The sequence below is a fragment of the Lissotriton helveticus genome, chromosome 3_1, assembly GCF_964261635.1.
Source record: "Lissotriton helveticus chromosome 3_1, aLisHel1.1, whole genome shotgun sequence".
NCBI classification, from domain to species: domain Eukaryota; kingdom Metazoa; phylum Chordata; class Amphibia; order Caudata; family Salamandridae; genus Lissotriton; species Lissotriton helveticus.
Window position 1 is genome coordinate 1944252944 of NC_136061.1, and position 23191 is coordinate 1944276134.

At 44.3% G+C, this 23191-nt stretch overlaps 1 protein-coding gene across 3 annotated transcripts in view; it reads right to left on the minus strand.

Moving 5' to 3' along the window:
* The window catches only part of DENND4A (DENN domain containing 4A), a 587116-nt gene extending 564302 nt beyond the window's left edge, over positions 1-22814 (minus strand). For all 3 annotated transcript variants that reach the window (XM_078683021.1, XM_078683023.1, XM_078683019.1), the window contains exon 1: positions 22695-22814. The gene's annotated coding sequence lies outside the window, so the exon portion shown is untranslated. The remainder of the gene's footprint in view (positions 1-22694) is intronic.
* Positions 22815-23191: the final 377 nt, after the last annotated feature.

Sequence of the window (23191 nt, forward strand, 5' to 3'; positions counted from 1 at the left end):
CCCTTGTACCGGTCACTATGCAGTAATCTGGGTAGACTGCACACGCGATATACCCACGTTTTGCATGCCACATGTTTGTTTTGTGCATCAGTAAGTATGCAGTCACTGCGAAAGGGATGTGGCCTAGTGGTAAGCGCTGTTGACTTTGAGCCGGGACAACATACCGGCTTCTGCTCAAAGTCGTGTGACTCTGGGCAAATCACTTAATCTCCCTGTACCCAAAAAGGTTTGAGAATGTGTATGTTGTGTCTCGGTATGTCAGTTTCTGTTGTTAAGTGCTCTAATGTCTTTCGGCCGAGTGTGAGCTATAAAACAATGCAAAACAAGCATTTGCAATGAAATAGGTCTCGCATTTATGCTAGTGTAAGCTATTGGCATTGCAAATGACAATGCCTTTTATTTATGTTTTAAAAACAAAAATAAAAGGCATTTTTATTTGCAATGTCAATAGCTCAAACTTGTGTAAATGCAACACCTATTGCACTGCAAATGCTTGTTTCATATTTCCATTGGCATTCAAGGATGCCATGTGGTCTGGCCCAAAGGCACCTTGGGCTAGAGGTATAAAAAATTTGAATTGCAATTCTGTGTAAGAAAAATCTACCTACCTCATGAATATTAACGAGGTAGGGTGCAATTTGGGACCCATTAGGAATTGCAGCCATCACAGGGATAATGGCCTGCTGAAGTCAGCAAACCAGAATGTCTGTGATTACTTTTTAATAAAGCATTATTTTTTTCTTAAAATGCAGCCTTTTTTCCTTAAAGAAAACGGGATGTGTTTAAAAAGGAAAAAAATGAAACTTTAAAGTTTCATTTTTTTAAAGTAGGCATTGGCCTGGGACCACTGCCTGTTATTAAACATTTTTTTTACATTCTCAAAGGAGAAGGGATCCCCTGGGGACACCTTCCCCTTAGTGAATGGGTTAGCACCAGTTTTAAACTGGTGGTAAAGTATTACTGGTTTGGAACCAGAATTCAGTCGAAAAACAGTGATCCATTCTATACCGATTCGGTAGTTGGAAGGGACGCCCTAAACAAGCCCCTTCCAACTCCTGAATCGCTAACAAAACGTACAATTTGATAACATGTTATCAAATCACAATTTGTGCTTTTGTAGAGTTGAACGAGCATTTTTGCTGTTGCAAACGGTTAGATTCTGCGAATTGGGCCGTTTCCAACTGCAAAAATGCTTTATACAACTGGCCTCTTGTGACTTGGAAGTCCCTAGTAACAAGCACTGGGACGGGGAAAATTGAGACAGGGCTAATGACAGGACTACTTACTCCTAATCTCCAGTGGTCCATCTCCTACACCTCTTAAAACCCCTACTGTACGACCGACCCTCTCCTGTAGTATAGTCTTTAGGTTGCCTTTAGTTAGGTCATGGAGAGGCCAATGTTATATACCTTTCTTAGCACCCATAGTTGATTAGAGGGGCAGCAATCACAGAAGGATTAACTTTAGCACCAAAGTTCCTGCGCCGGGGGTGGGAACACCTCAGTAGTAACGACTGATGAGAAAGAGGGGCTCGGAGTAACCAAGATTACCGGTATGTAATCCAACACTACCTTGTATTGCAAACCCCCAACTATACTTACTGTGCACAGAGGACCCAAGACTTCATTGGAAATGTAACCTTCACCTCATAAGTCGCCCCATACCCGCACACTTAAGACCACCTCTTTCTCCAATTGTACCATTCAAAGGTGGTGACATGCAGAACATCTGTGGCTCCCAACAAATCTTCCACATTCTGGGGAAACAGGTCAAAAGGTTCGTCCATTACTCACGGCTAGTATAAGCATCAAGGGAGAAGAAGAAAGTGACAACGTGAGATGTGAACATCAGGAACCCGTGAAACGTGACCTCTGTGGCGGGTACAGGTTGTTAATGAATGCCTGCTGTGTACTTGCACTGCTGCCAGACAATGCACCAAGCAGCTGCTTCCTGCACAAGCCCCGCTCATATGGTGCTCATTTGTGCACACACTGAAAGCTAAAAGAGGCCTCTATTCAAGTCTTCTACTGCCAGCCTTCTTAAAGAGCACTCCGTAGTCTTCAGTGTCATCCCTTCCAATCTCACGACAATGTGCAACTAGATGTGTACGAAATACTTGTCCAGGTAATTAACTACACCAATCAAATGGACACTGGAAGACAGGGGTGGAATTGTACTGTAACTCTTGCTGTTTCTGCTTGGGCAGCCTGGTATCCAATGCACTGTTCGATTTACTTGCACAGTAAACTCCATTACACTAGCATCCATGTGAAGTCCAGCATGGGTCTGTGTACTCCGTCATCAGCTGTCAAACCAGCAGTCCCAAGTTCCAATCCCAGCTTTCTCAAGCAATCAAACTGTGTGACCATGGACAGTCTGCTATATTGTTCTGTTCACCATTTCCCATACCTGGTAAAGTAGTGAGTGCTTGTGTGAAAGAGGATGAATCCCAGAATTAAGCACTAAATAAGCAACTGGAAACACAGAGTATGTTTTAAACAGCCATTGTTACATCGAGGCACAGTTCTCACACATCTCATCACTGGAAAACTAAGAATAAGCAAACTCAAAAAGAATAGCTAACAAACTCGGGCACTGCAAACTACATGAGGGAAAAGTAATCTATGTAATTTGGCAAAGTGGTGAAAGGCATTGAATTACTGACACTGAAATAGACTGTGTAGCAGTCATTTCACAACGCAAGCATGTTTCAGTTAGCAAGAGAGGATGAAGAAATGGAATAGATTTATCTAGGACGTGGTGAATGGAAAATTCTCTGCACTGTAGAGGTAGCAGTAGGAGCAAATTGAGTCGTAAGGTGTCCAGGGCAGGGACTGAGGATGTGGTGAAAGATTGGACTCTGCATGGATTCAGTCCATACAACATACCGCCATACCGCTAGATTTTGTCTGGAGATATTATTCACAGACAATAGCTGTCTAGATCAGAGTTATAGTTAAAAATGGTCAACTAAACATTCTGTTAAACCATCTCTATGACCATCAGAAGCTCGATGGGCATCGAAGCCCATCAGTGACTTTCATCAACAGTAGCAGTTAGGGATAGGATGCCATGTCCTTCATCTGCCCTATAATAATAAGGCTTCCTAACCAACCCATTTTACAGCCACTTATTCCAACTAGAAATACAGTACCAGTCGAAAGTAGCCAGAAGCTTTATCGTGTTCATGGTGTCCCACGGGCCTGCGGGAATTCTTTATGCAGTTTAAAAGGCAAATACATGGAAGCATTGAATAAAGTTGACATAGGACTCCCAACCACTATTCCTAGAGTATCTACCTATTTACATAAAGCACATCATTGAAGTAGCGCACAGCGTACAAGCCACAGACAGGTTCCAGAAGTCTTTTTTGGTTGAAAATAGATAGCACAAGCAGGGCTACGGTGCTTTTTTCCACAAGAGAAATTTACTCCATCACACAATATGCAAAACCTTGCAAATGGTCTACTGAATTAAATCTGATCTGCTGATGCAAGAGACCATAGACACATAGCAGGTGCATCAGGATCATGGAATGTCTGCCTATGGATCAGGGCAGGGTTCTCCAAAGTCTGTCCCGGAGGGTCGGATCTGCCAGAATTTTAAGATCGTGCATCAAAATGGGAATATGCTAAACATCTGGAATGGATCCGGCCCTCCAGGACCAACTTTGGAGAACCCAGGATCAGTGCCTTGAGCTAGTAAAATACAATTATGTGCATAATGTGGAACTTTATGAATCACTTCACTTAGTCCAGCCTATGATCGTTCTCCACACCACAGAAATGATCCCTTTGCAACAATTGTTTTATGCTCCTTTAGAAACCCAACTTGTTAAATACACAACCTGTGTTTCACCCAGGGCCTGCTTTAGCGCTGGTGGCGCCCGGTGCGACAATCACTTTGGGCGCCCCCACGTCCTCTGACCGTCTCCTCGGATTCTCTCACACTCACCTGTAAAGGTGCTCCTCATCTCTCATATCATAAGATATTGCTAAACACAGCGCCCCCCTCCACAGGTTAGCGCCCAGTGGGAACGCACAAGTCGCACTGCCCTAAGGCCGGCCCTGGTTTCACCTACTGGTGTACTAGGGAAGGGAAAGTGTTGGCACAATGCACACAGACCCTTGTATAAGACAGTGTTGAAATTTGCTGATTGAGTATATAGTTTGTGCACAGATGGAAATAATTTCAAGCCGTTTTCAAAAAGCCCACACCCCTTTGCTTCAGTAAATGGCGGCACAAGTGTGTGGAGGAAAACTAGCCTAAAGGTTTCTAAAACTTTTTCCTCCAAATAGCATAAATTAGTTCAAGAATAATATGATGGAAGTTTAAAAGAGGTCACTTGAACAATGCACAACTACAGCACTCAAAGAAAAAAGGCAACAAACAAGAAAAAAAATAGGAAGCACTGAATATAAACCGAGTCTGAGTGGTGCGCAAATGTCAATTTTAAGTACTTCGCATAGCGTTTACTAATAGTTTTTGGTATGTTTCTAGGCGCTAAGGGAATTGAAGGACAGTGAGATTTTAGTACTTTTCCAGGATCACAGTGGGCCTAGTACACCAGGTCTTTGGAATCCTGAACCACAGGAGTTTGAACACATAAGCCTGTCTCGCAGTACTATAGCGGCCACTATGCAACCCACCTAGGAAAAACAGCCCAACAATCAAAGCTAAACTTTGCTATGAGGATCACATATGTAAACTGTGCGGTTTCAGAAGAAAATGTTCTATAAAGATATAAAACGTGCATATTCAGAATACGAGAAAATCTAACTGCGCAGCAAAAAGGTTTTGGAAATATTAGGTTGTCAAACACAAAGTCGTGGGGGAGGGAGGATATTTGAAGGAGCGCAGCGTTGCATACATCAAACACTCAGAACCCTTCCAAAGCATGAGGAATTCATTAGAAAGGGTTTGCCTATTGCAAGTAAAATAAGCCGTGCGTACACTTCCAAGTCTTTGTGACGCACACTTTGGAATACTTGATGTGATTACTGTCAGGGTGGAACCCTACGCAGAAAAAACACTTACTCCATAGAATGTGAGCGATCTCGGAGCTTTCCCGCTGCTTAGAAGGCAAGGGCATCGCCCCTCGCAAACCCAGCACACCCTTGTTCGATTCTTGGCAGATTCAACATATAAACTGTTTGTCTTCACATGACCTGTAATATGCTCCCATGATTATATCTCGAGTTTTAGCTGCTTTATTTTTGTGTATTGGAACAAGTTAAGTTGAACACGTTAATCGTTTTATGTCCAACCTGCAAAATGCTGTACCTATCAAGCCATTCTTGGTAAAATCCGGATCCTGAGGATATACTGGGGATACAGAGTGCACTTGATTGGATACAGCCTGAGTAAATTTACATAGAGTCCGCCTCACTGCATAGCAGGATGAGTAGGAAGTTAGGATACATGACCTAGGCTCTAGCGAATACCCTAGAGTGATACAAGAGCGGCAGGCGGCCATTGTAGGGAGTTAAGAAGTCAATCAGTTCAAGGGCATAACCAGGAGGTGGACACAGGAGGATGCAGCCACAAAGGGTGCTCATCAGCAAGTACCTTGGACTAGTTCACCCGCATGTACTGGTTGCAGGCTGACAGGGTCATTTGGTCACAAAGTCGCTAGACAAATGGGCAAATGGTAAAAGTAAGACATACATTGGCTATGGCCAAGTGCCCAGACTACAAATTTTGCTTGCCAAGTCCACATTGGAGAAGTGGAGAGCAGCTCCTGGGTATGTATTGGTTACAGGCGTCTAAGAAAGGTGCTCAGTAGTGTCTGCTCGGGAGCAGCCACAGCATACAGAGGTAATGAGGCTAGAAGAGTCTAGTCAGGAGTGAGCTGTGGAGCATCCCAGAGCACTGACTGCCTACAAGTCATCAGGATACCACCTAGGACTGAAAGATGAGCAAGCTAAGAGGCATGTAGTGGTCTAGCAGTCACCAGGATAAGTACTTTGCATGGACCATTCAGAACTTCTGAAACACATGCCTAATGGGGTCACATGGGCGCAAGAGAGGAGCAGGCTAGGTTATGTAATGGTAAGCTTTACAAACCTACGAGGTCAGCCTCGGCTCATGCAATGGTTGATGCTAGTCTGGCCAGGCCTTGCAGGGGAGGGCGTTTATGGTCAGGTGGATGAAGGAAAGATGCAAAGTTCATGTGGGCACTGTTTTCTCTCTATATCCTTTTCAGATGGTTAGTGTGGCTCTGAGAGACCAAATGGTAGGTCAAATGACCAATGAGGTGGCCTCTGTTTGGTGAGAGCTGTTTTCACCAACCAATCTGTGCTCAATGAGACAATGTCGCACTCTATATTACCCATCCAAGGTTGTGGTTACCAAGCACCACGATCAGTAGTGGGAAAATCATTATCTTGGAGTAGCAGAGAACATTTGTTATACTGCAAATATGGCTTACTTGCTGCCGAGTTGACCTGCAAAACCCATCCTAAACTTTTAGTCTAGAAAAGTCAGGTTTTTAGTGCCATCCTGAATTTTAGATGGTCTTGAATGCTTGCAGGGAATGAGTTCCAAAGTTCTACTGCTTGCACAGTTAGCAAGGTTCTGTTGATGCTCTTCTTTTTCTCAGAGGGAATGAACATAGAGGTGGTAAGTCTAAAGGATAGAACTCTAATCTGGAACAATTTTTTTTTAATTTAGACTGAATGACCAAGGTGTCTGTGCTATGTATGGCTGTAAAGATAATGGAGACTGCACTGAAGGCATAGCACCATTTTATAGGGAGCCTTTGAAGGGCCTGAGGCATCTATGTAGCATCTCCCCACGAGAAAAGGAGAGGTAGCTGGCTTACTACCGTGTTCAGCACTCTGCGGTTTACCCAGTATGGCCAAACATGCCCGTAGACAGAGACCATTGCATGGTCTTACATGTTAAATCACGAGAGCAATAGTGGCCTGTATTTTCTGGGGGCATCCTAGGAGAGGAAAGATGTGTTTGAGTGTTTACATTATGTCAAAGGTGCATCTTGTGACTTGACACGCTTGAGAAATCAGTGAGCGCATAGCATTCCATAAACACTCACAAATGTATTACTTCATTTGATGTAAACAGCTGGAACTCCAATGCCTTTGGCCAAACAGCTGTGGGGGTTTAGATCCCCATTATCCACACAAAAGGATCTCTGTTTTCAAACTGAAGTTTAAAGTGATTCGCTACCATCTAGTTCTCAGTGGCAGGAAGAAAGTGGACCACTCATTGTTCAGGGATTTCCAGTTTTAGGGCAATTGGCGTGTCTTCAGCATAATTGCAGCTGGGTTAGGTTGAAGGAATTGGCAAATTCCAGTAACGGTGTCAAGTAGGGGTTGAACAGAAGTGGACAGATAATTGAGACTTGGGGCACTTTGGAGTGAGTGGCGAAAGCAGTTGATGTAAGGAGGGATAATGAAACAATGCTGTGCCTGCCTTGAAGACTGTAGGAGATGCATTCTAGGATGATACTTGAATGCTGAGCTATTCTAGTCTCCAGTAGATTCTGGTGGTTCAGAGTGTCAAATGTAACCCGTACATTCCCCGATAGTAAAGCTGCTACTTTATTTCAGTTGCCTTTTTCAGATCATCCCAAATGGAGATCAGCTGGATTCAGTGACTCTGCGCAAGTAGAAGCCCTTTTGGCAATCAGAAAGTTAAGCGTTCCTTTCTGGAGCGACCCTTGATAGGTCGCTCCCCACACCGCACAGCTCCGCCTGTGTGTCCGTGCCCTAGCCTGATGCCGCTGTCAGGGGTTCGAGGCCCTCCCTGCTCCTGCTCGTGGTTTGGTTTTTATGCCATTGTAATTTGTGCTTTGTAAGTTCACTGTTGGTCTCCTGTGCTTTTTTGTAACTTCTTTTGTGCTTTGTTGTAAGTTCACTGCTGGTCTTTTTGTTCCCCCCTCCTATCTGTGCCATTACTGTGCCCTCTCCATTGTTGCCCATTCCTTTCTCTGCCCGCCCGTTCCTGCCGCTGCGTCCCCTGCGTCCCGTCCCCCGCTCTCCCATTCGCCCGATCCCACCTCCCTGCTGCTCCTCCCTCCTGCTCCTCCCTCCCACCTCCCCTTCTTATGCCGGCCGCTGCACGGCAGTGAGAGCGACCCTTGGTAGGTCGCCCCCCACACCGCACAGCTCCGCCTGTGTGCCCGGGCCCTAGCCTGCTGCTGCTGTCAGGGGTTCGAGTCCCTCCCTGCTCCTAGTTTGGTTTTTAGGCCATTGTTATTTGTGGTTTTGTAAGTTCACTGTTGGTCTCTTGTGCTTTTTTGTAAGTTCTTTTATGCTTTTCTGTAAGTTCACTGTTGGTCTCGTGCTTTTTTGTAAGTTCTTTTGTGCTTTTTTGTAAGTTCACTGTTGGTCTTTTGTTCCCCCTCCCATCTGTGCCATTACTGTGCCCTCTCCATTGTTGCCCATTCCTTTCTCTGCCCGCCCATTCCCGCCCCTGCGGCCCCGCCCCCCCGCTCTCCCATTTGCCCACTTCCATCTCCCAGCTGCTCCTCCCTCCCACCTCCCCCTCTTATGGCAGCTGCTGCAGCGGGCGCGCCAAAGGCAAGCCCGTCTGCGCCTGTCCGCGCCCAGCGCCAGGACCCCTGGCCCCCGCGAACGCCACAACGCCCGACTCCGCTACAACTCCAGCATCCTCCACGCACTCAAAGCCCGACGACTCCGCACCTGCTGCATGGCTGCCCTGAAGCGCACACAAGGACCCTTCTCCTGCCAGAACTGCAGCTACACCAGCATCTGACCCGCCAACCCAACGACCAGGAAAGAACCCAACTACCTCCGATGCATCCTCATCAACACCCGCTCCACCAGCAAAAACGCAGTTGAACTCTGGGACCTACTCGACTCAACCTGCCCAGACGTCGCCTTCCTGACGGAGACCTGGATGAACCCCTCCTAGGCACCCGACATCACCATAGCCATCCCGGACGGCTACAAGATCACCCGCAGGGACCGCACCAACGGAGTAGGAGGAGGAGGAGGAATTGCCATCGTCCACAGGAACAACCTCAGAGTCTCGACCAGCACCGACGAAACACTCAGCACCGCCGAACACCTGCACTTCTAGATCCACACCGACCCCAACACCGCCCTCAGAGGAACCCTTGTCTAAAGACCCCCTGGACCCTGACCACATTTCAGCGACTCCTGGTGGCCGACTGCACTGGGAACAGCTCCAACACCCACCGACCACGCACGCAACCTATGGGTCATCCTCGACTCCACCCTCTCCATGACCAAGCAGGTCAACGCCGTCTCTTCCCCCTGCTTTAACACCCTCTGCATGCTCCGCAAGATCTACAGGTGGATCCCCACCGAAACAAGATGAACGGTCACCCAGGCCCTCGTCAGCAGCAGGTTGGACTACGGAAACACCTTCTACGCAGGAGCCTCGGCCAAACTCCTGAAACGGCTTCAACGCATCCAGAACGCCTCTGCACGCCTGATCCTCGACATCCCTCGCCGCAGCCACATCACACCTCACCTGAGAGACCTGCACTGGCTGCCCGTCAACAAGAGGATAACCTTCAAGCTCCTCACCCACGCACACAAGGCACTCCACAACACCGGACCAGCATACCTCAACAGCCGACTCAGCTTCTACACCCCAACCTGCCAGCTCTGCTCCGCTCCGCCGACCTCCCCCGCACCCGAAGAGCGACCTCCGGTGGCAGATCGTTCTCCCACCTCGCCGCCAAGACCTGGTACACCCTCCCCATCCACCTACGGCAGACCCAAGACCTGCTATCCTTCAGAAGAGTCCTCAAGACCTGGCTCTTCAAACAGTAGCTGCATCCCCCCCCCTAACCCCCCCCCTCCTCCACCCCCACGCCTTGAGACCCTCACGGGTAAGTAGTGTGCTTTACAAATGCCATGATTGATTGATTTGTAAAGTTAGAGATCTGTGACATTGTAGATTGGTTACTAGTTGGCAGGGAATGATTCATCTAGGTTTTGTTTTTTTGATGAGTTGTCTGATAAAAGAGGTTTTGAAATGTTAAGTAAGATCTCTTTATAGATTCATGCCAGACAGAGGTCCGATAGCGGTCCAGATGGGAAGAGGTGTGGCGCCGCGGCCAGGGCGACTGACTCCGGAATCTGGGGATCACGGTTCGATCCCCGGCACCGGCGGCAGATTAGCCCAGCACCATGTGACTCTGGGCAATAGCTTGCTTAATCTTCCCGACGGCCCCCAGCGCCTATAGACCCTAACGGGTGATTGTGCACTTTACAAATGTGGATATATATATATATATATATATATAGATGGCCTACTTACTATGTAGAGTTCTTTAAATTTAGAATCTGAGCGCTGATTGAATGAAGCTAGTGTCTATTCTCTGCGCTCTTATTTCTGTTTGTATTGTTATTTGTTTGCTGGGCTGTCTTCATCTGGGCTAGTCCTCCAGGTTATTTGTTTTGGTGACAAACTGGCTACTAACTACATCACAGACGACTTGAGAGTGTGGTATTTGGTGAAAGAGCGCTCATGGGTGCAGAATTCTAAGAGGGTCCTATGTAGTTCTTTTGATTGGACATTTTACATTGAAGAGGTCTCTTTCCATTCACAATGCAAGATTTGTATATCCTATTGTAGTACAGTATGCATGTTTAAGGTAGTCTTGCTGTATGATAACCTCCAATGTTGTAAGGCACATAGCTAATTTTTTGTCTTCTTGTTGTTTACGTCCTTAGTGCACCTCAATATTTTTGTCGGCATTAATCTGTCCAACCCTTTGTATAGACAGTGGAGAAGGTCTCAATAAAGTAGAAGTCCAATGATGAAAAGGCAAGCAATTTCCATTGGCTATTCGTAGATCCCTTATTTGCAATAATCACCAAACTAAGTCTTCATAGAGATTAAATAGATCACAAAAGTTGTACATGTAAATAATAAATCTATCTGAGCCACATGTAATTACTCTGGGCACATTCCATCTTTTTATATTTCTGTGCCATTATTGAAAGGGACCAGCCTTATGTACAACATTCTGGGATACACTCTGAAAGGGACTGTTCAGCATAGACTGTTTAGGCCATACTTCTGATTTATCAGAACACAAGTCCTCGTTGTTTCACAGTTCTATGATTTGCTAGCATCCCCTCTGACTTTCAGTAAAAACATAATACCATAAGATTTACTTTCATTTCACTGTACATACAATTTACCAAACCCATAAAAAATTCCAAGTACAATAGATAATATCCAGTTAACACAGTACTCATGTAATCAGACAGGCAGATGGCATGCTCAGATTGCTAAACAGATTGTGAGAGAGGCCTAGAACAGGGATGAAGCCTATTGAGGATAGAGCACCATGCTGCCAGTTTGTCAAGATCCACCCACTTTAGACTTTATTGGGGAAAAGAGTTATAGGTCAGGGGTCGCCAGGTCTTAGGAGTCAAGCACCCAGCAGTGGGTGTGGCCCTTTGAAAGAACTAGTGTAAGGGCTTCCTCAAGAAAGGCAGCACTAGAAAGGAGAACTAGAATTGAACAGAGACATTTCTAACTGTTACACACATCTGATATGCGTAGTCCACCACATGGTGTCTGTGGGGCTTGTTTGGGGCATTCTTGACAAGGAAACAGTAAGGGAGTCCTTTGCCTAATTTACCATGAGATTAGGAATGCCCAGTTCACAAATAGACTCTAGAGTCATTACGGTGCATGTTCAAAAACCACATGGCTTAGACCAGCAGGCTGGGGCAGCAGGCAGCTCCTCTCCTGCTTGCAGAGGAGTGTGTCCGCTTTGAATCAGAAGCAGCCTCTTTCTGCTGTAGCGAGGTCAAAGCCCTGGGCGCCAGAGGGGGCTGACCTCTGGCTCCAAATTTGAGGTAACCTAGAGTAGCGAAGGCACCAGAGTAAATTTTGTTAAGGCCACACTCCTACCTGTGTTTGGGTGCTAGAGTATCACTCTCATTCCTTTCATGGTGCTAAGATCTGATGCAGAGGCACAAGGTAGCCACACCAGTGTCAAGGACGCAGTGGCATGGGATGATCCATGATCGGACTTCTTTGGGTCACAGCAGAACAGGGTGAGGCACAGATGCATTTCTTTGGTCACAGTGGCACAAGGTGAGCCGCGGTCACACTTATTTGGGTCACTGCGGCACAGGTTTCGCCACTGTCTCAGTTTTTGGTGCATGAGTAATGACCATTCAGGATTCTGTAGTTCCTGCCCCGAACCTGAACCAGATATGTCTGGTTCCCACTAACACCTGGGACACTACAAACATTGAGGTCTTGCTGCTTCTGGCTACTGCAGTGTTGGCAGGTTCCTTCCCTCTTCTCAACAAGTAGGTCTGCTTTTAGGTACCTCGGGTAAGATGAACAGCTTCCTGCAGCAAGACAAGACTTCACGCGAGGTCGCCTCACTCCTGGGAAGCTTGCCGTCAGGCTGATACCAGCCATGGTTGCACAGCACTCCTCCGAGTACTCTGAGGAGCACTCCTTTTGGTCATTAAGAGCTTAGAACTAAATCAACAAGAGGGTCAGTGGGCACCCCCTTTGCACAGACACGGATCTACTGTCTGCATTATCTGAAACGGTTTAGGATGGTTCTCCTTTCAAGGGACCTTTACAGGCTGGTTTACTGGCACAGCCTTTGTGCAGAGTGATACTCCTCATAGACGAGTAGTCTCTAGTAGTGAGCACCAACAACAGAGGCACTAAGATGTATGAGCTTTAAGCACCTGCCTGCCATAAGCCATACTGTGATCAAAGAAAAGACATAAGGGTGCCTTTCATCTTGAACTGAGACTGCAGTTCTATCCTTCACCCCTACCAACTACCAAAATGGCAGTGGTACAGAAACACTAATCAGCAGCTCCACATAGAATTTTTGAAGTAATCATGTCTCTTTATCCCCCAACTTCATGGTCTAGGTCTTCTCCCTCCATGTTCAGGAATGTCAGCAGTTCACTTGCACTATTTAGGAAAACAACCTCGCCTCCATGTTATGCACAAGGTCAGGAATGGATAACATCGGCCTACATGACTGATTCACTCATACACACAATGCATATACCATTCAGGCCAAAAACAAGCACACCATATGCTGGGGTTGTTAGTACTAGGATTTTGGTTAGTGTATAGAGGCAGAAAATGTACAAAAGGGGCAGGGCACAGTAGGCCTCCACTCCAGTCTCATAAATAAAAAGGTCTGGTCACATCTATAGAGTCACAAAACGCTGTTTGCTGCTATCATCAATCTACATTCTAAGCCCATAACAAGGGCAGAAATCCACAGTCGTTGAAATAGGGGCACGCTTTGTGGACTCCACCTAGTCCAGGACAGGACCTCACTCATGCTGTGGGAAAGGCTGATGCGCGCGTGCACACACACACACGTGCGCGCACACCCCCACGCGCACACACACACACACACACAATTAGTGTCAGACTAAAGGCAAAATCAAAAACAAGGTTTCAAGATGCACACAGTCAAGCCGTCATGGCAGAGAAACATATGTACACTATGCAGGGGGGCATTCCTGTCCCAACACAGGTGGTTTTGTACTTTGTGAAACCTAATAACCTAATAATTTAAATGCATTGGGGTCAGGTGACCCCTGTATTTCAGTTGCTTGTTGGTGCCAAAGCCTCAATGGGATTTCTTGATAGAAGTTTCATCCAAAATGATCCCCAAGGCTTTGAGTGAGGATTGGATGATGGGCAAAGTTGCTTCACAACCCTGATTAGTGCCTACCATTGAAATGAATGCCGAGTGCTGGCCTATCAGCACTTCTCCTATTGGATTTTTCGTGGTGTATGAGAAAATACGATCCATTTCCAAGCCACAAACACCATTACACAGCTAAAGATGAACGTTTAGAAGAGACTATCTACGTTTTCTAATAATTGTAGACAGAAATCCTTTCTTGACCTCGTGCTTTGAGTACAAGCACCACCTTACACATACAAAACTGCCACCATTAATATCCTACCTCGTTTAACTATAAAGACTGAAACCACACATTAAAAGGTAAAATAATTCCCCAACAGTAGTTATGCTTCACCTCATGGTTAGTGACTTTCTGCATTATTCTCTGATTAGTCATGTAATTGCAAATACAAATTCACGCAGACTCAAACACCAAAGTAAAGAATAGTTTTTCTCTTGAAAGTGTAATACAAGCATAACTAAAAACATGCTATTGCCGCCATGTCAAGAAAACAAAAAAAAGAAAAACATACATACATATATATATATATATATATATATATATATATATATACACATATACTCAGACATACTATGAAGTAAAAATACATGTTTCTAAATAACCAAGAGTACTAATAAAAATAGAGTGGCACACTATTACAGCTTCACAGAACCATGTTACTTAACTGAGAAAACTATGCTTATTTTCTCTCAGACGTGAAAAAACAAACGAGGAGAAGCGTAGTTATTATGATTCTATCTCAATTCACGGATTTAATCACCTGTGCTCGGAATCTGGGTCCATAACTTAGTTTATAACCAGTGCACATGTGAAACATAGCACGGCAATAACCATCCATGCCAATGCTGCTAAATGCGATTTTTGCTTTGCTTATAAAACTCGGCCAACATTTGATGAATTTGGACAAAACATTTCAATCAAATGGCATGTATGGTCAAGTTGAAATATGTTCAATTTCATGCAAATCGTTCGGGGCTAATTGGTGGGGGCGGGGAATAAAAAAATGACCATTTTACAATTTAACTCGAAGAAGAAACTTTGCTCTCTGCTACATCAAAAAAACACACTTTAACTCTTGCTCTTAATATGAAAAACATGATCAATGCTAAGGTGAAATGTAATGTTACCATTAATGGCAACAATGACAATTTGTAGTGTTACTGTCACATCATGTGTAAGAGGTCATGAGCAATGCATTTGGAGGATAAGCTACAGTTTGTGCAACTAACCATAATGATAATTTGTGGGCTTTCAGTTTCGTTTCATAATCGTAACTGCCTTTAACCATGCTATTTTAATTGAATGTTAGAGGTGTACAGAAGAAACATTAACTCCTCTTTAACTAGGTATTTTCAGTTAAAAAAAAATAGTAGAGAGATAGTTAAAAAAAATAAGTAAAAAAATAAAAAGATGCATATTTTGATTTTAGCTCCCATTGGAAATTTTGTTTGCACGTACAGCAAAACCGCTGAATTGATTTAGGTCAAATTTAGCATAAAAGTAGCAGCTTTTGTCAAAATCGTGATTTTTCATGCAGTGGATAAAAAGTTCACAACTATGAGGGACATCATGAGAAGTGTCCAGCCAAGGGAGGTGCTAGAGGGTCGCTCAGAAGCTTGCAAACCGGTAATAAAAACATTTAAAACAGACAGACATTATTTAAAAAATGCACCAATTTGTGTAAAAAAAAGAAAAATCATGGTTTTCGTAAAAATAAAAAAAATGTATTTAAAAAAACGTGAAAAATATATAGTGGAGAAACCTATGCTATGTAGAGCCAAGGGATGTGTGTAGAGGGGGTAGGTTGCCCACACAGACTTGGTCTGTCGCAAACCGGGATTTGTTGGCGATGGGTGGATTAGGAGCAAGTCATGGTCGCAAGCCAGAGTCTGTGGACAAGCCTTGCAGGCATGGCTGACGACAATGGTAATGGCGCCTGCTGCACTCAGCTGTGTGCAGCAGGGGCTGGAAGCAAAGTCATCATAAAAAACCCTAGAAATGCAATACATTTTTTTAAACAGTTAGGATATGCAATGTACGGCATGCTCAAAACCCCTATTTCCCAATGGCACATGAAAGAAAGGCAAGAGCAATACAGAGCGCTCGGCATGAATTATGGGGTGTGTTGCATACCATAACTAGCGAATATCAGTGATTTTACACTTATAAGTCAAAACCATAACTCAGTTTCTGTTTTGCCATTGAAAGCATGTATGTATGTATGAATGTATATATATATATATATATATATATATATATATATATATATATATATATATATATTTTTTTTTTTTTATATATATTCTTAATCACCTCCACAGTACCCACAAGATACACTGCTGGCAAACCAACACATGTAAAAGGGCAAAGAAGAAAGCAGCACGGCTCAGGTTCCCAATCCTTTTATTTTCATGTTTCCCTCGAGTACAAACACAAAGACCAACGCATTTCAGACATAGCCTTCAACAGGGTCATAGAGTTACGAAAGTGCAGATTGTGTATCTAAAGAGACAATTCCTTCACCTCACCTCCGTTAAAAATAACGGCTTGACCACTAACATATATAAACTAGGGACTCATTGATCACTCCATGATGTTTCTCAGTGTGGAATTTCCTCATAATAATAATTTAGGTAAAGTACCCAAATCCTAAGTGCCTTCCTTAAGGAGTATAAATATACAACCACACATATATAAATTCATTTGTACACTACACATGTACATCCAAGGAAGAGAAAGAAATACCATGGGGGATTCGATATAAAAAGGAGGAGAAGATCAGGAGAGGAGAGAAAAAAAGAAGAAAGAAAGACTTCATTGTTTCTCCAACACATTGGTTGGGCACAGACATTCAATTTCTCTTGCTCAAAGTACATCTTTATAGTAATGTCCTATGCATGATTATATACCTATAATTCACAAAACAATTAAAATAGAAACATCTTGGGGTACATTTTTCTAAACAAGAAGGTATCAACAACGTGAGAGATTCTGAACAATTCCCACTACTTCACACAAATACTACTACCTAGGCTCTGCGTTTTCTGATGCGCAAACCATTGTGATGCCTGATGTACATAATACTCCCTTGTGTGTTCTATTTTCTAAAGTAAAGTGCAAACGTTCAAATATAGCCATTGAATCTCGTGCAACCTGTTATTTTTAAGGGCCAAGTAGTACAATTCTGCTGTAAACAGTACTCCATGTGCAAGAATCGCATATGTTGCTTGAAATATCAAAAAATTTACACAAAATCCTTATATTTACAATTTCCTTTTAAGTTACAACAAATACTATATCTGCAGAGGGCTTTAACTATGAAATATAGGATGTTTTGATCACCATCTATTATCTCATATTGAATATTTTTTCTCTGTTGGATCAATGAAGATACAACATCAAATACAATTCCTTCATTAATCCAAAAATGCTGAATAGTTTCCTGATAACATAATAATGTGCAAATGCCAATGATAATATTCAATCTATTGAATTTCATACAGTCCACCTTTCCAAGTCCAATAAAAGCAAATGTTTTGTAAATACATACATATATATACTATAAATGCATACACACACATATAAACATGCTGAAAAAAGATACAGTAAAGGACATACATTCAAAAGATTTGACTTTGTTCAGCAGTCGGATGCAACACAAATTTCCCCATCCTCCCTGCACTTCTCATATCTACAACAATGGTGATCATGGAAACAGTTGATATTTTTAAGGGAATTGTTTTAAGGTGAGGGAAATACCAAGTATTCTGCTTAACCCGCCAGGACAGCCAATTGGCACTGCATTGAACCAACTGCACTTCTAATATAGGTCGTTGAAAGGGATATTTTCAGTGCAGTGACTTCTGTAATTTAAAAAATGGTCTCAACATCTCGAATTCTAATACTGCCTTTCAACCATGTTTTTTTCCCTGCAGAGATATCTGAATGTTAAATGTGATGTATATTTTAAAAACTACATTGGCTTTAAGGATTACATTTCTGGTACTGCTCTACAGGAACAGCTGTATTTCATAAGTGTCACTTGGGATACATATCTTTAATAACATTATATTTCTATTTGACTTTAGGAACACTCCGTTGGAAGGGAATGGGTGAAACCATTAGAATTGAGTTGCATAACATAACTGGCTAATATCAGAGTTTTATTTAGTTTTTACAACTTAGTCATAATGAGACTTAACACAGTTTCCCAAGAATATCTATGGTGATGCCCATGAGGATATATATCGTAATCCAAGGCAGGTCAACCTCACCCTGAGTCTAAAGATCTGACACAAGATGTGTTGAATAGTCAGAGACCATTTACAAAAATAAAATCCAGAACAAGACAGATTCTACACCTATGTGGTGTGCCCTACTTCTTATGGGATTCCCAGTGGTTTGGGGGAGTCGCTTTCCACTGGAAGCACCAAAATAAAGGCAGGGATTTTAACTCACAAGTGGTACTTCATGGTTTGTAACTAAAAGGCACCCCAGTAGAATCATGCAATCCCGAAATATCAAAGACTAAACAGCACTACATGTTTTTCTTAGAATGTAATAAAAACTACTGTCTAGATTTACCCTAAATCACAATGTATTTTACATTAAGCAATGCACTATCCTCCTGTAAAGTTTGGAGTAAATCAGTTTAGTAGTTTTAGCTGCATAATAGAAAAAATCCCATGAGAAACACAAATATTGCTCCAACCTAACCGGTAGCCCTTCCTTTATCAGACTGCAGAAAGATCTGAAACAGGCTAATATTTTACTTTGCAAATGTTCTTATATATTGGATAAAACTATTGCACTGCAAAAGTCGATGGAGTATGAGCTAATTAAAGTTTAATGTGCATTTGTATTTATATAAATAACCACAGTGTCAGACGTATGATACTTGGGATATGTACAAATGTAAAATAAATTCCTTCTGTGCACTGCAGCATTCATACCATAACCTCAAATAAAGAAAGACTGGTGAGCGTGCAGTAGTGTACTGAGGGAACCAGAGTCCTAATGCAAGCAGGATAAAATGCAGTCCCTGTCCCCGTTGTGACTGGGTGTAACAGACCTCTTGGGCACCTGGCCCCGGTGCAACGGCACCTGCTGTACCAGTGACAGCTAAGCCTTTGCCAATATGTTAGAATATATTTGTTTTCAAGCTTTTCAGAACATTAACATCTAGATTTTGGAGAGATACCAAGCAAAGTATCCGATATCTCTCGCACAGAGAGTTTATTTCTCCTGCTTGGCTGTATATTGATCACTGATGTTTCCCATTTCTCCTTGGCAACCCAAGGTTGACAGTGTTGTAACCTCCCTCCCTCCATTTACCACATTACTAATCTGATTAGGATTTACAAGTGATTCATCAGGCCCCGCGATCCAGTCCCATCACACCTTCGGCCAACCTAGCTGTGGTTCTCACCTATCAGGGACAGGTGAATATCTAACTAAAGCCTACAAACCAATTTAGATCTATAGTTTTGGTTGCAAGACAAGCAAAAGTCACACAATGCAGACGTATTAACATGAAAACAGAGGACCTTGATTTTAATTGGGTGTACGCCAAGGACTGATTTTCAAGAATTCCTCCACACAGCTATATGTTTTAAGCCATTGATATAGTGGCCTGTCACACTCAGATCCAACTGAGCCTACCTGAGGTGGCAGCACAAACAGGCCTGTACAAAAGGAACTAACATTGTTTACCTATGAATAAACCAGAGCTCCTACAGTTCAGCATAAACTTCAGAATATGCAGCGAGAACATTGGTCAGGGCTTTCATTCTACAGTTGTCTTAAATCAACATCCTGAAAAATGCACACGTTTATATGTGTAGAGAGAATCCGGGTAACAAAACAAAGGTGGAGGGGCAAAAACAACGTCATGTTGAAAGGTCGTACTCTGTGGTATTCACTTGTGCCTGTAGTATCTCCGTACAGTACATCTCTTGTGGTCAATCTATCACTTTTTGGGTTCTCAGTCGTAATCTTTGGCACTTTTTCCCTTGTCTGGGCCCTTTTCGTTTCTCTCAGAATCTACCGCAGTACTTTCAGGTTTCTCCCTTATGCGAGATTGGCAGTCTCCGGCTCTTTATAGTTTTCACCCATTCTATCTGGAAACATAACCTTGAAATATCTCTCTCTGATTGCATCAGACACACTTTGGGTCTAACACAGCTCAAAATAGAAGCGGTCTCTCAAGTTCAGTAGTAGTTTCTCAGTATGTACATACGTAGTATTTGTATAGCCTGAAACTAGCAAAAAAAGGCAGTTTGGGCACTATACATCAGCTCCTAGATAATACTCAGTTCGGATTTAGGAAATTCCATGGGACAGAGACAGCCCTGATCAAAGCGGCTGACGACATCAGGGTAATCAGGGACCAGGGGGGCACAGCCATTTTGGTCTTGTTAGACCTATCCGCGGCCTTCGACACGGTCGACCACACCATCTTGGTCGACCGGGTCGAGGGTGTTGGAATTTGTCACACTGCTAAAAACCTAATTGCGTCCTTTCTTGCCAAAAGAACGCAGGCTGTCATCCTAGGACCCTATCAATCGGCCCAACTCTCAGCCCCATGCGGCGTCCCTCAAGGCTCATCCCTGAGTCCGACACTGTTTAATATCTACGTGTCGGACCTTGCTAAAACCATCAAAGCACATGGGATGAGCCTAACCTCCTACGCCGATGATACCCAACTAGTGTTGGCAATCAAAGGGGACGGAGATCAAGTGGCCGAACAATTCAAGAAAGGACTCCTAGATATAGGAGACTGGATGTCAACCAACTGTTTAAAGTTGAACTCGGGAAAAACAGAGGTACTCATTTTTGGAACCCTTCTGCCAGCATGGCCTTCAAGCTGGTGGCCCGAGACCTTTGGTATGCCTCCTATTCCTGCTACCAAAGTTAGGAACCTTGGCATCATCTTTGATGATGCCTTAAATTTTATGGACCATGCCAATAAAACGGTGTCCTCGGCACATCTAAAGCTTAAGATGATCAGGAAAATACACTCTTTTCTACCTGAATCAGCTATCAAGACACTGGTCACCTCTCTTGTCTTGTCCTCCCTGGATTACTGTAATGGTCTCTTTTTAAATGCTCAATCTAGAGTTATTACCAAACTGCAAACCATTCAAAACGCCGCAGCACGCTTGCTTGCAGGCAAAACCAAATTCGAATCCATTTCCAACAGCATTAAAGACTTTCACTGGCTCACTGTGCACAAAAGAATCCAATTCAAATCTTTATGCATTGTGTTCAAGGCACTCAACAACCAAGGCCCCCAGTTTCTAAGAGACCAATTACAATTGCACAAACCTTCCAGAGTCCTAAGATCAGCCACCCTTAACCAATTAGTTACCCCCCGTACCAAAACTGTTACCTGGGGCGATCGCCGCTTTCTGGTGGCCGCCCCCAAGCTATGGAATACTCTGCCTCTCAACATCAAGCGAAGTCCCACCCTCCTTCAATTCCGTAAGCTTCTGAAAACCTGGTTGTTTACCCAATAGTCATTCATGCTCAGAGTCATTCACATATAATTGGCATACAGCGCCAAGACGCCTACGGGTATAAGCAGCGCTTTAGAAATATTAAAAATAAATAAAATAAATAAATATACATGATCAAAGGCAAGGATAAAGTCAACCAGTGATAGGAGAGGTAGTTGGTTACTGTTTATTTTACTGTACTCTATGTATGCAGTCCTTCCTCAAGCTCTCATACAAGTCTGAGTAGTGCCAATAGACAGGCTCAACTGTAGTTTGTCTTCATGTTTTTATAGTGTCCGTCTCTCTTATCCTCGCTCAAAGGTATCTTCCTATGTTATGTGAAAGTGTCATCTTCAATGAGTTGTGCAGGAATGCTCTTGGCAATTGATGGGTTAGACTGGAGGGCTGTACCAAATCGCTCAAAAGCTGTGATTTTCTTTAGTGCTGCGTGGCAGGTCTCTGTGGTTCTCGCCTATGCTGTCAATAGTTCAACATCATCTTGCGTGGCAGGTCTCTGTGGTTCTCGCCTATGCTGTCAATAGTTCAACATCATCTTTCTATGTAGTTGTCACTCGTACTTTATCGGAGCGTCCCTATCAGTGTACGCGTGTAATGTTACAATCGCCACTTTCTGTGGGTCAGCGGTCATGTTTATTAGAAATCTCACTTGTGTTGACAATGCCCCTGTCTCCGGCTCTCACGGATGCTTTGTCAATGACACTGTTGTTCTTTTTGTGAACTCGTATAGTGCAGTGCTTCATTAAAGCGCGTCCGAACGATGTAGATCTCGGGTGTTCTCTAGCAGTTTCTCTCTTTCAGAGCCACTCTTAGCCTCTGGTATTGTCAGCTGAACCATCTTTAAATTAGCGCTCTTTCTAGGAGATGTGTGTCGCTCTTACTGCTTTCCCCTCGTTTCTCTTTCTTGTTTGTCGGATCCCTTCCTTTCTCTGCTATCTCACCTGTCACTACCTCATCCTTTCCCTGCTTGGTTCATTCCCATGCATCTGCGCCCCTTTGCTACCACTCAGTCCTTGGGTAGTTCCTCGCCCAGGTCCCTGTTACTGTTTACTACACCTTCCTCATGCGGTCTCTCGCTACCTCTAAATCCTGCTAGCGACCCCATTACTTACATCCCTGCGCTCACCCTCATCTCTTACACACACCCTGGACGCCTGGCACTCGAGTCTGACTTGCTCCTCGCTGGCTTCTCTGTTTCACGCTGCATGGGGGACGCCAGCACCCTCTAAGCACGCACCACCTGTAGCACCTCTATTTTTGGGGCCGGTAGACACTCTCATCCCCCAGTCACTCTCCTCCCTCCAACCACAGCTCCCCGGAGTGCATGTTCTTCTTCCTGTCAGGAGCTCGGAACCGTTAGACCGGCCACAGTCCTCCACCCCTGCTCGCGGGCAGGAGGGAGTAGTAATGCGATGTCCTGTACCCCCCGGTGCCGGCCCGGGGAGCTCCGCATCCGCCGGCCCCCCTGACCCTCCCTCCGGTACCCCCTCCTCACCTCAGGAGCTGTCAGTGCCTGCGGGTCTCTTGCACTCTTTCGCGGCCATCTTGGCTGTCAGTAGGCGGGGAGGAGCTGCGCGTGACGGAGGGAGGGGGCCGCGGCCCGGACCGCTCAACACACCCCACAGAGACGCCTCCCGCGTCCCTGCGGCGGGGAGCACACCGGGGAACGCTGAGTGACGCACAGCACACCACTCCGGGGGTCGGCGTGCCCCCCCAGGACATGGGCGACTCCTTCAGAACGTCCTAGGTTTTTAGCTAAGGGCCGTTGAATTCTGGGATATGCAGTTTTCTACTGATGTTAACCTAAAAGCTGGACTGGTTGATGGTTTCACACATGACCTGGGGAACACTTAGCAGGTATGCTCCAAATTCAAAGTGAGTTCCATAACACGTGTCACCCACATGTAATAAGTGCGTGTTATTTTAAGTGCTTAATTTCCCCCCACAAAGTTATCAAAATACCTTTTAACCTGTTGAGTCCACAAGAAGGCC